Source organism: Oncorhynchus mykiss, chromosome 19, assembly GCF_057628025.1.
Source record: "Oncorhynchus mykiss isolate SJ-2025 chromosome 19, ASM5762802v1, whole genome shotgun sequence".
Lineage (NCBI taxonomy): Eukaryota > Metazoa > Chordata > Actinopteri > Salmoniformes > Salmonidae > Oncorhynchus > Oncorhynchus mykiss.
In genome coordinates this window covers 940,023-950,000 of record NC_143040.1, presented here as the reverse complement: position 1 = coordinate 950,000, position 9,978 = coordinate 940,023, and the positions used below count along the sequence as shown (strand labels likewise).

The window sequence follows — 9,978 nt, the reverse complement described above, 5'->3', positions numbered from 1 at the left end:
ACCACCTGTCAAACTGTTGATATAGACAGCTGTAGACCTCTTCCTCCTCCATGTTTCTCTACCACCTGTCAAACTGTTGATATAGACAGCTGTAGACCTCCTCCTCCTCCATGTTTCTCTACCACCTGTTAAACTGTTGATATAGACGTCCTCCTCCATGTTTCTCTACCACCTGTCAAACTGTTGATATAGACAGCTGTAGACGTCCTCCTCCTCCATGTTTCTCTACCACCTGTTAAACTGTTGATATAGACAGCTGTAGACGTCCTCCTCCTCCATGTTTCTCTACCACCTGTTAAACTGTTGATATAGACAGCTGTAGACCTCCTCCTCCTCCATGTTTCTCTACCACCTGTTAAACTGTTGATATAGACAGCTGTAGGCGTCCTCCTCCTCCATGTTTCTCTACCTCCTGTTAAACTGTTGATATAGACAGCTGTAGACCTCCTCCTCCTCCATGTTTCTCTACCACCTGTTAAACTGTTGATATAGACAGCTGTAGACGTCCTCCTCCTCCATGTTTCTCTACCACCTGTCACTGTTGATATAGACAGCTGTAGACGTCCTCCTCCTCCTCCATGTTTCTCTACCTCCTGTTAAACTGTTGATATAGACAGCTGTAAACCTCCTCCTCCTCCTCCATGTTTCTCTACCACCTGTTAAACTGTTGATATAGACAGCTGTAGACCTCCTCCTCCTCCATGTTTCTCTACCACCTGTTAAACTGTTGATATAGACAGCTGTAGACCTCCTCCTCCTCCATGTTTCTCTACCACCTGTTAAACTGTTGATATAGACAGCTGTAGACCTCCTCCTCCATGTTTCTCTACCACCTGTTAAACTGTTGATATAGACAGCTGTAGACCATTGTTATTTTAACTTATGTACTCTACACATCTGCATTGAAGCTTGTTTTCCATGAATTAATTCATGTCGACGATGTAAAAAAATATGAATATTAAATATATTTTTGCTCTTGTGGAGGAGTTTGACTGTCTGAAATATTACAAAGTTAACAATGAATATATTCCATAGAGATGGATAGAGGACTCATCTTTGTATCTGTTCCATGGAGCACAACAGTGGAGGTGTCATAATACCCATGACACCTAGCGGTCAAACCTGTCCACCATTCAATCAATCAAATGTATTTATAAAGCCCTTCTTACATCAGCTGATATCTCAAAGTGCTGTACAGAAACGATGCCTAAAACCCCCAAAAAGCAAGCAATGCAGGTGTAGAAGCACGGTGGCTAGGAAAAACTCCCTAGAAAGGCCGGAACCCAGGAAGAAACCAGGCTATGAGGGGTGGCCAGTCCTCTTTTGGCTGTGCCGGGTGGAGATTATAACATAACATGGCCAAGATGTTCAAATGTTCATAGATGACCAGCAGGGTCAGATAATAATGATCACAGTGGTTATCGAGGGTGCAGCAAGTCAGCACATCAGGAGTAAATGTCATATGGCTTTTCATAGCCGATCATTCAGAGTTAGAGACAGCAGGGAGAGAGTGTGTTAAAAACAGCATGTCCGGGACAAGGTAGCACGTCCAGTGAACAGGTCAGGGTTCCATAGCCGCAGGCAGAACAGTTGAAACTGGAGCAGCAGCACGACCAGGTGGACTGGGGACAACGAGGAGTCATCAGGCCAGGTAGTCCTGAGGCATGGGCCTAGGGCTCAGGTTCTCCGAGAGAGAGAAAGAAAGAGAGAATTAGAGAGAGCACACTTAAATTCACACAGGACGCCAAATAGGACAGGAGAAGTACTAGGATATAACCCCACCCACTAAAAAGATATCTTCAAACCACCAACTTACTACCCTGAGACATGACCGAGTATAGCCCATGAAGATATCCCCCACGGCACGAACCCGAGGGGGGCACCAAACCTGGACAGGAAGATCACGTCAGTGACTCTAGAAAATATTTAAAAAACTGGATCAAGGTTTGGCTTTTTCAAGAGAGGCTTTATTACTGCCACTTTTAGTGAGCTTGGTACACATCCGGTGTGTTACGCGGAGTGGAACAGGGGAACGCAAGAGCATTCTCAGACGAGGAGGCTGGGATGAAGTAACCAAGGTATTTATTGAAACACAGGGGGGGGGGGTGGAGTGCAGGTCAGGGGAAGCTCGGGCGGGTTGCAGGGAACCAGGTGCGGAGGCTGAGACTAGAGTGAGAGGGGTTGGGACAGGATAAGCAGGTCTGTAGGGAAATCCAAGGGAGTAGTAGAGTGGGGAATCCAGGACAGAGTAGCAGGATGACAAGACGTTGGACTGGAGACAGGGACCAGAGTCAGAGAGGGCAGAACTGTAGCGGAGAGGATGAAGTGGTGGAAGGAGGAGTGGTGGAAGGAGGAGGAGGAGGGAGGGGTGGTGGAAGGAGGAGGAGGGAGGGGTGGAGCCCATGAAGTGGTGGAAGGAGGAGGAGGAGGAGGGAGGGGTGGTGGAAGGAGGAGTAGGAGGAGGGAGGGGTGGTGGAAGGAGGAGGAGGAGGAGGAGGGAGGGGTGGAGCCCATGAAGTGGTGGAAGGAGGAGGAGGGAGGAGGATGAGGAGGGAGGGGTGGTGGGAGGAGGAGGAGGGAGGGGTGGAGCCCATGAAGTGGTGGAAGGAGGAGGAGGAGGAGGGAGGGGTGGAGGGAGGAGGAGGAGGGAGGGGTGGAGCCCATGAAGTGGTGGAAGAAGGAGGAGGAGGAGGAAGGAGGAGGAGGAGGGAGGGGTGGTGGGAGGAGGAGGAGGGAGGGGTGGAGCCCATGAAGTGGTGGAAGGAGGAGTAGGAGGAGGGAGGGGTGGTGGAAGGAGGAGGAGGAGGAGGGAGGGGTGGAGCCCATGAAGTGGTGGAAGGAGGAGGAGGAAGGAGGGGTGGTGGAAGGAGGAGGAGGAGGAGGGAGGGGTGGTGGAAGGAGGAGGAGGGAGGGGTGGAGCCCATGAAGTGGTGGAAGGAGGAGGAGGAAGGAGGGGTGGTGGAAGGAGGAGGAGGAGGAGGGAGGGGTGGTGGAAGGAGGAGGAGGGAGGGGTGGAGCCCATGAAGTGGTGGAAGGAGGAGGAGGAGGAGGAAGAGGGAGGAGGAGGAGGAGGAGGAGGAGGAGGAGGAGGGAGGGGTGGTGGGAGGAGGAGGAGGAGGAGGAGGGTGGGGTGGAGCCCATGAAGTGGTGGAAGGAGGAGGAGGAGGGAGGGGTGGTGGAAGGAGGAGGAGGAGGAGGGAGGGGTGGAGCCCATGAAGTGGTGGAAGGAAGAGGAGGAGGAGGAGGAGGAGGAGGGAGGGGTGGTGGGAGGAGGAGGAGGAGGAGGAGGAGGGAGGGGTGGAGCCCATGAAGTGGTGGGAGGAGGAGGAGGAGGAGGAGGAGGAGGAGGAGGAGGAGGAGGAGGAGGAGGGAGGAGGAGGAGGAGGAGGAGGGAGGGGTGGTGGGAGGAGGAGGAGGGAGGGGTGGAGCCCTTGAAGTGGTGGAAGGAGGAGGAGGAGGGAGGAGGAGGATGAGGAGGAGAGAGGGGTGGTGGGAGGAGGAGGAGGAGGAGGGAGGAGGGAGGGGTGGAGCCCATGAAGTGGTGGAAGGAGGAGGAGGAGGAGGGAGAGGTGGAGCCCATGAAGTGGTGGAAGGAGGAGGAGGAGGAGGGAGGGGTGGAGCCCATGAAGTGGTGCAAGGAGAGGGAGGAGGGAGGGGTGGTGGGAGGAGGAGGAGGAGGGAGGGGTGGAGCCCATGAAGTGGTGGAAGGAGGAGGAGGAGGGAGGGGTGGTGGAAGGAGGAGGGAGGGGTGGAGCCCATGAAGTGGTGGAAGGAGGAGGAGGAGGAGGATGGAGGGGTGGAGCCCATGAAGTGGTGGAAGGAGAGGGAGGAGGGGTGGTGGGAGGAGGAGGAGGGAGGAGGGGTGGTGGAAGGAGGAGGAGGGAGGGGTGGTGGAAGGAGGAGGAGGGAGGGGTGGTGGGAGGAGGAGGAGGGATGGGTGGTGGGAGGAGGAGGAGGGAGGGGTGGAAGGAGGAGGAGGAGGAAGGGTTGTTGGGAGCAGGTTTTGGGAATGCTGTTCATTTTTTGTTTTTCTTCCCAGCAAGGTGGCTAAACAGGATGTGAGAAGTTCTGAGATGCTTCTGGGGGAAGTATGTGCCTCTGGGTTACTGGGGACTTTATAATTAAATCAAATGATATTTGTCACATGCGTCAAAAACAACAGGTGTAGTGGACCTGACAGTGAAATGCTGACTTTACAAGCCCTTAACCAACAATTTCAAGAAAAATATGTGTTAAGCCAAAAATACGTAGGTAAAGACTAAAAATGACAAATAGTTAAGGAGAGCAGCAGTCAGATAACAGTAGCGATATATACAGGTGGTACCGGTACAGAGTCAATGAGGGGGGCACCGGTTAGTCGAGGTAATTGAGGTAATATGTACATGTACAGGTAAAGTGACTATGCATAGATAATAAACAGAGAGTAGCAGCAGAGTAAAAGATAAACAGAGAGTAGCAGCAGAGTACGTACTGCTGTTCAGTATGTACACTGAGCTGCAGACACAGAAGATCAGAATCCCTGCTGAGATGAACACCAACCTCATGATCCTCCACTCATACATCCTGGTTAAGGTAGAACTACACTACCCAGCATCCTCTACTGCTATACCACTACACTACCCAGCATCCTCTACTGCGATACCACTACACTACCCAGCATCCTCTACTGCTATACCACTACACTACCCAGTATCCTCTACTGCTCTACCACTACACTAGCCAGCATCCTCTACTGCTCTACCACTACACTAGCCAGCATCCTCTACTGCTATACCACTACACTACCCAGCATCCTCTACTGCTATACCACTACACTACCCAGCATCCTCTAATGCTATACCACTACACTACCCAGTATCCTCTACTGCTATCCCACCACCCAGCATCCTCTACTGCTATACCACTACACTAGCCAGCATCCTCTACTGCTCTACCACTACACTAGCCAGCATCCTCTACTGCTCTACCACTACACTACCCAATATCATGAATCTCCCGACAAACAGTTATTGTGCTGACGTTGCTTCCAGAGGCAGTTTGGAACTCTGTAGTGAGGGGTTGCTTCCAGAGGCAGTTTGGAACTCTGTAGTGAGGGGTTGCTTCCAGAGGCAGTTTGGAACTCTGTAGTGAGTGTTGCTTCCAGAGGCAGTTTGGAACTCTGTAGTGAGGGGTTGCTTCCAGAGGCAGTTTGGAACTCTGTAGTGAGTGTTGCTTCCAGAGGCAGTTTGGAACTCTGTAGTGAGGGGTTGCTTCCAGAGGCAGTTTGGAACTCTGTAGTGAGTGTTGCTTCCAGAGGCAGTTTGGAACTCGGTAGTGAGTGTTGCTTCCAGAGGCAGTTTGGAACTCGGTAGTGAGGGGTTGCTTCCAGAGGCAGTTTGGAACTCTGTAGTGAGGGGTTGCTTCCAGAGGCAGTTTGGAACTCTGTGGTGAGTGTTGCTTCCAGAGGCAGTTTGGAACTCTGTAGTGAGGGGTTGCTTCCAGAGGCAGTTTGGAACTCTGTAGTGAGTGTTGCTTCCAGAGGCAGTTTGGAACTCTGTAGTGAGTGTTGCTTCCAGAGGCAGTTTGGAACTCGGTAGTGAGTGTTGCTTCCAGAGGCAGTTTGGAACTCTGTAGTGAGTGTTGCTTCCAGAGGCAGTTTGGAACTCGGTAGTGAGGGGTTGCTTCCAGAGGCAGTTTGGAACTCTGTAGTGAGGGGTTGCTTCCAGAGGCAGTTTGGAACTGTGTAGTGAGTGTTGCTTCCAGAGGCACTTTGGAACTCTGTAGTGAGGGGTTGCTTCCAGAGGCAGTTTGGAACTCTGTAGTGAGTGTTGCTTCCAGAGGCAGTTTGGAACTCGGTAGTGAGGGGTTGCTTCCAGAGGCAGTTTGGAACTCGGTAGTGAGTGTTGCTTCCAGAGGCAGTTTGGAACTCGGTAGTGAGGTGTTGCAACCGAAGACAGATGATTTTTACTCGCTTCAGCACTCGGCGGTCCCGTTCTGTGAGCTTGTGTGGCCTACCACTTCGCGGCTGAGCCATTGTTGCTCCTAGACATTTCCACTTCACAATAACAGCACTTACAGTTGACCGGGGGAAGCTCTAGCAGGGAAGAAATTTGACAAACTGACTTGTTGGAAAGCTGGCATCCTATGACGATGCCACGTTGAAAGTCACTGAGCTCTTCAGTAAGGGCCATTCTACTGCCAATGTTTGTCTATGGAGGTCGCACGGCTCTGTGATCAATCGTATACATGAGTGTGGCTAAACTACCCAGCATCCTCCACTCATACATCCTGGTTAAGGTAGAACTACACTACCCAGCATCATCCACTCATACATCCTGGTTAAGATCATCCACTCATACATCCTGGTTAAGGTAGAACTACACTACCCAGCATCCTCTACTGCTATCCCACTACCCAGCATACTCTACTGCTATCCCACTACCCAGCATCCTCTACTCCTATACCACCACCCAGCATCCTCCACTAGGATACAACTACACTCCTGGGGGCCAGTTGATTATACCTGATGCTGTGATTATGGATTGATTAATGTATTGGTTGGTGTATTGATTGGTTGATTGATTAATGTATTGGTTGATGTATTGGTTGGTTAATGTATTGGTTGATGTATTGGTTGGTTGATGTATTGGTTGGTGTATTGATTGGTTGATTGGTTAATGTATTGGTTGATGTATTGGTTGATGTATTGGTTGATGTATTGGTTGGTTGATGTATTGGTTGGTGTATTGATTGGTTGATTGGTTAATGTATTGGTTGATGTATTGGTTGATGTATTGGTTGATGTATTGGTTGGTTGATGTATTGGTTGATGTATTGGTTGATGTATTGGTTGGTTGGTGTATTGGTTGGTTGATGTATTGGTTGGTTGATGTATTGGTTGGTTGATGTATTGGTTGGTTGGTTGTATTGGTTGGTTGATGTATTGGTTGGTTGGTTGATGTATTGGTTGGTTGATGTATTGGTTGGTTGATGTATTGGTTGGTTGGTTGTATTGGTTGGTTGATGTATTGGTTGGTTGGTTGATGTATTGGTTGGTTGATGTATTGGTTGAGCACTGATACAGGTAAACACACACTGTTCCTGCAGCCTGACCAATCAGAGCACTGATACAGGTCAACACACACTGTTCCTGCAGCCTGACCAATCAGAGCACTGATACAGGTAAACACATACACTGTTCCTGCAGCCTGACCAATCAGAGCACTGATACAGGTAAACACATACACTGTTCCTGCAGCCTGACCAATCAGAGCACTGATACAGGTCAACACACACACTGTTCCTGCAGCCTGTCCAATCAGAGCACTGATACAGGTAAACACACACACTGTTCCGGCAGCCTGACCAATCAGAGCACTGATACAGGTCAACACACACACTGTTCCTGCAAGCCTGACCAATCAGAGCACTGATACAGGTCAACACACACACTGTTCCTGCAGCCTGACCAATCAGAGCACTGATACTGGTAAACACACACACTGTTCCAGCAGCCTGACCAATCAGAGCACTGATACAGGTAAACACACACACTGTTCCTGCAAGCCTGACCAATCAGAGCACTGATACAGGTCAACACACACTGTTCCTGCAGCCTGACCAATCAGAGCACTGATACAGGTAAACACACACACTGTTCCTGCAGCCTGACCAATCAGAGCACTGATACAGGTAAACACACACACTGTTCCTGCAGCCTGACCAATCAGAGCACTGATACAGGTAAACACACACACTATTCCTGCAGCCTGACCAATCAGAGCACTGATACAGGTAAACACACACACTGTTCCTGCAAGCCTGACCAATCAGAGCACTGATACAGGTCAACACACACACTGTTCCTGCAAGCCTGACCAATCAGAGCACCGATACAGGTCAACACACACACTGTTCCTGCAAGCCTGACCAATCAGAGCACTGATACAGGTCAACACACACACTGTTCCTGCAAGCCTGACCAATCAGAGCACTGATACAGTTACAGACACACACTGTTCCAGCTACCTGCATAGACACACACACACACCATATGCCCACAAGTATGTGTGAATATTAAATGTGGTAATGGTTTTCTGAGACTGTTATTTGTGTGTTTTCCCAGAGATCTGTGGTGATGTGGCCTGGTGGTGTACGACATAGAGGACTGCTGCTGGGGGGGGAGGACGGATCGTCATAATGTCTGGAACGGAAACAATGGAAGCCACGTGTTTAAATACCTTCCCACTCATTCCTCTCAGGACATTACCACGAGCCCGTCCTCCCGGATTAAGGAGCTACCAACCTCCTGTGATAGGGGAACGGGAGCCAGTGACATAATCCACTCCTCCATGTTTCTCTACCACCTGTTAAACTGTTGATATAGACAGCTGTAGACGTCCTCCTCCTCCTCCATGTTTCTCTACCACCTGTCAAACTGTTGATATAGACAGCTGTAGACGTCCTCCTCCATGTTTCTCTACCACCTGTTAAACTGTTGATATAGACAGCTGTAGACGTCCTCCTCCTCCATGTTTCTCTACCACCTGTTAAACTGTTGATATAGACAGCTGTAGACGTCCTCCTCCTCCATGTTTCTCTACCACCTGTTAAACTGTTGATATAGACAGCTGTAGACGTCCTCCTCCTCCATGTTTCTCTACCACCTGTTAAACTGTTGATATAGACAGCTGTAGACCTCCTCCTCCATGTTTCTCTACCACCTGTTAAACTGTTGATATAGACAGCTGTAGACCTCCTCCTCCATGTTTCTCTACCACCTGTTAAACTGTTGATATAGACAGCTGTAGACCTCCTCCTCCATGTTTCTCTACCACCTGTCAAACTGTTGATATAGACAGCTGTAGGCGTCCTCCTCCTCCATGTTTCTCTACCACCTGTTAAACTGTTGATATAGACAGCTGTAGACGTCCTCCTCCTCCATGTTTCTCTTCCACCTGTCAAACTGTTGATATAGACAGCTGTAGACCTCTTCCTCCTCCATGTTTCTCTACCACCTGTCAAACTGTTGATATAGACAGCTGTAGACCTCCTCCTCCATGTTTCTCTACCACCTGTTAAACTGTTGATATAGACAGCTGTAGACCTCCTCCTCCATGTTTCTCTACCACCTGTTAAACTGTTGATATAGACAGCTGTAGACGTCCTCCTCCTCCATGTTTCTCTACCACCTGTTAAACTGTTGATATAGACAGCTGTAGATGTCCTCCTCCTCCATGTTTCTCTACCACCTGTTAAACTGTTGATATAGACAGCTGTAGACGTCCTCCTCCTCCTCCATGTTTCTCTACCACCTGTTAAACTGTTGATATAGACAGCTGTAGACCTCCTCCTCCTCCATGTTTCTCTACCACCTGTTAAACTGTTGATATAGACAGCTGTAGACGTCCTCCTCCTCCTCCATGTTTCTCTACCACCTGTTAAACTGTTGATATAGATAGCTGTAGACCTCCTCCTCCTCCATGTTTCTCTACCACCTGTTAAACTGTTGATATAGACAGCTGTAGACCATTGTTATTGTAACTTATGTACTCTACATATCTGCATTGAAGCCATGAATTCATTCATGTCGACGTTGTTAAAAAATATGAATATTAAATATGAATATTAAATATATTTTTTCTCTTGTGGAGGAGTTTGACTGTCTGAAATATCACAAAGTTAACAATGAATATATGAATAACAATGATATCATCTTTGTATCTGTTCCATAGAGATGGATAGAGGACTCATCTTTGTATCTGTTCCATAGAGATGGATAGAGGACTCATCTTTGTATCTGTTCCATAGAGATGGATAGAGGACTCATCTTTGTATCTGTTCCATAGAAATGGATAGAGGACTCATCTTTGTATCTGTTCCATAGAGATGGATAGAGGACTCATCTGTATCTGTTCCATAGAGATGGATAGAGGACTCATCTTTGTATCTGTTCCATAGAGATGGATAGAGGACTCATCTTTGTATCTGTTCCATAGA

General features: G+C 49.0%; 1 protein-coding gene across 1 annotated transcript in view; it reads left to right on the top strand.

Moving 5' to 3' along the window:
• LOC149974620 (WD repeat-containing protein 19-like) overlaps positions 1–8,689 on the top strand; it is an 82,305-nt gene extending 73,616 nt beyond the window's left edge. The window contains exon 38 of the mRNA XM_090209753.1: positions 8,105–8,689. The gene's annotated coding sequence lies outside the window, so the exon portion shown is untranslated. The remainder of the gene's footprint in view (positions 1–8,104) is intronic.
• Positions 8,690–9,978: the final 1,289 nt, after the last annotated feature.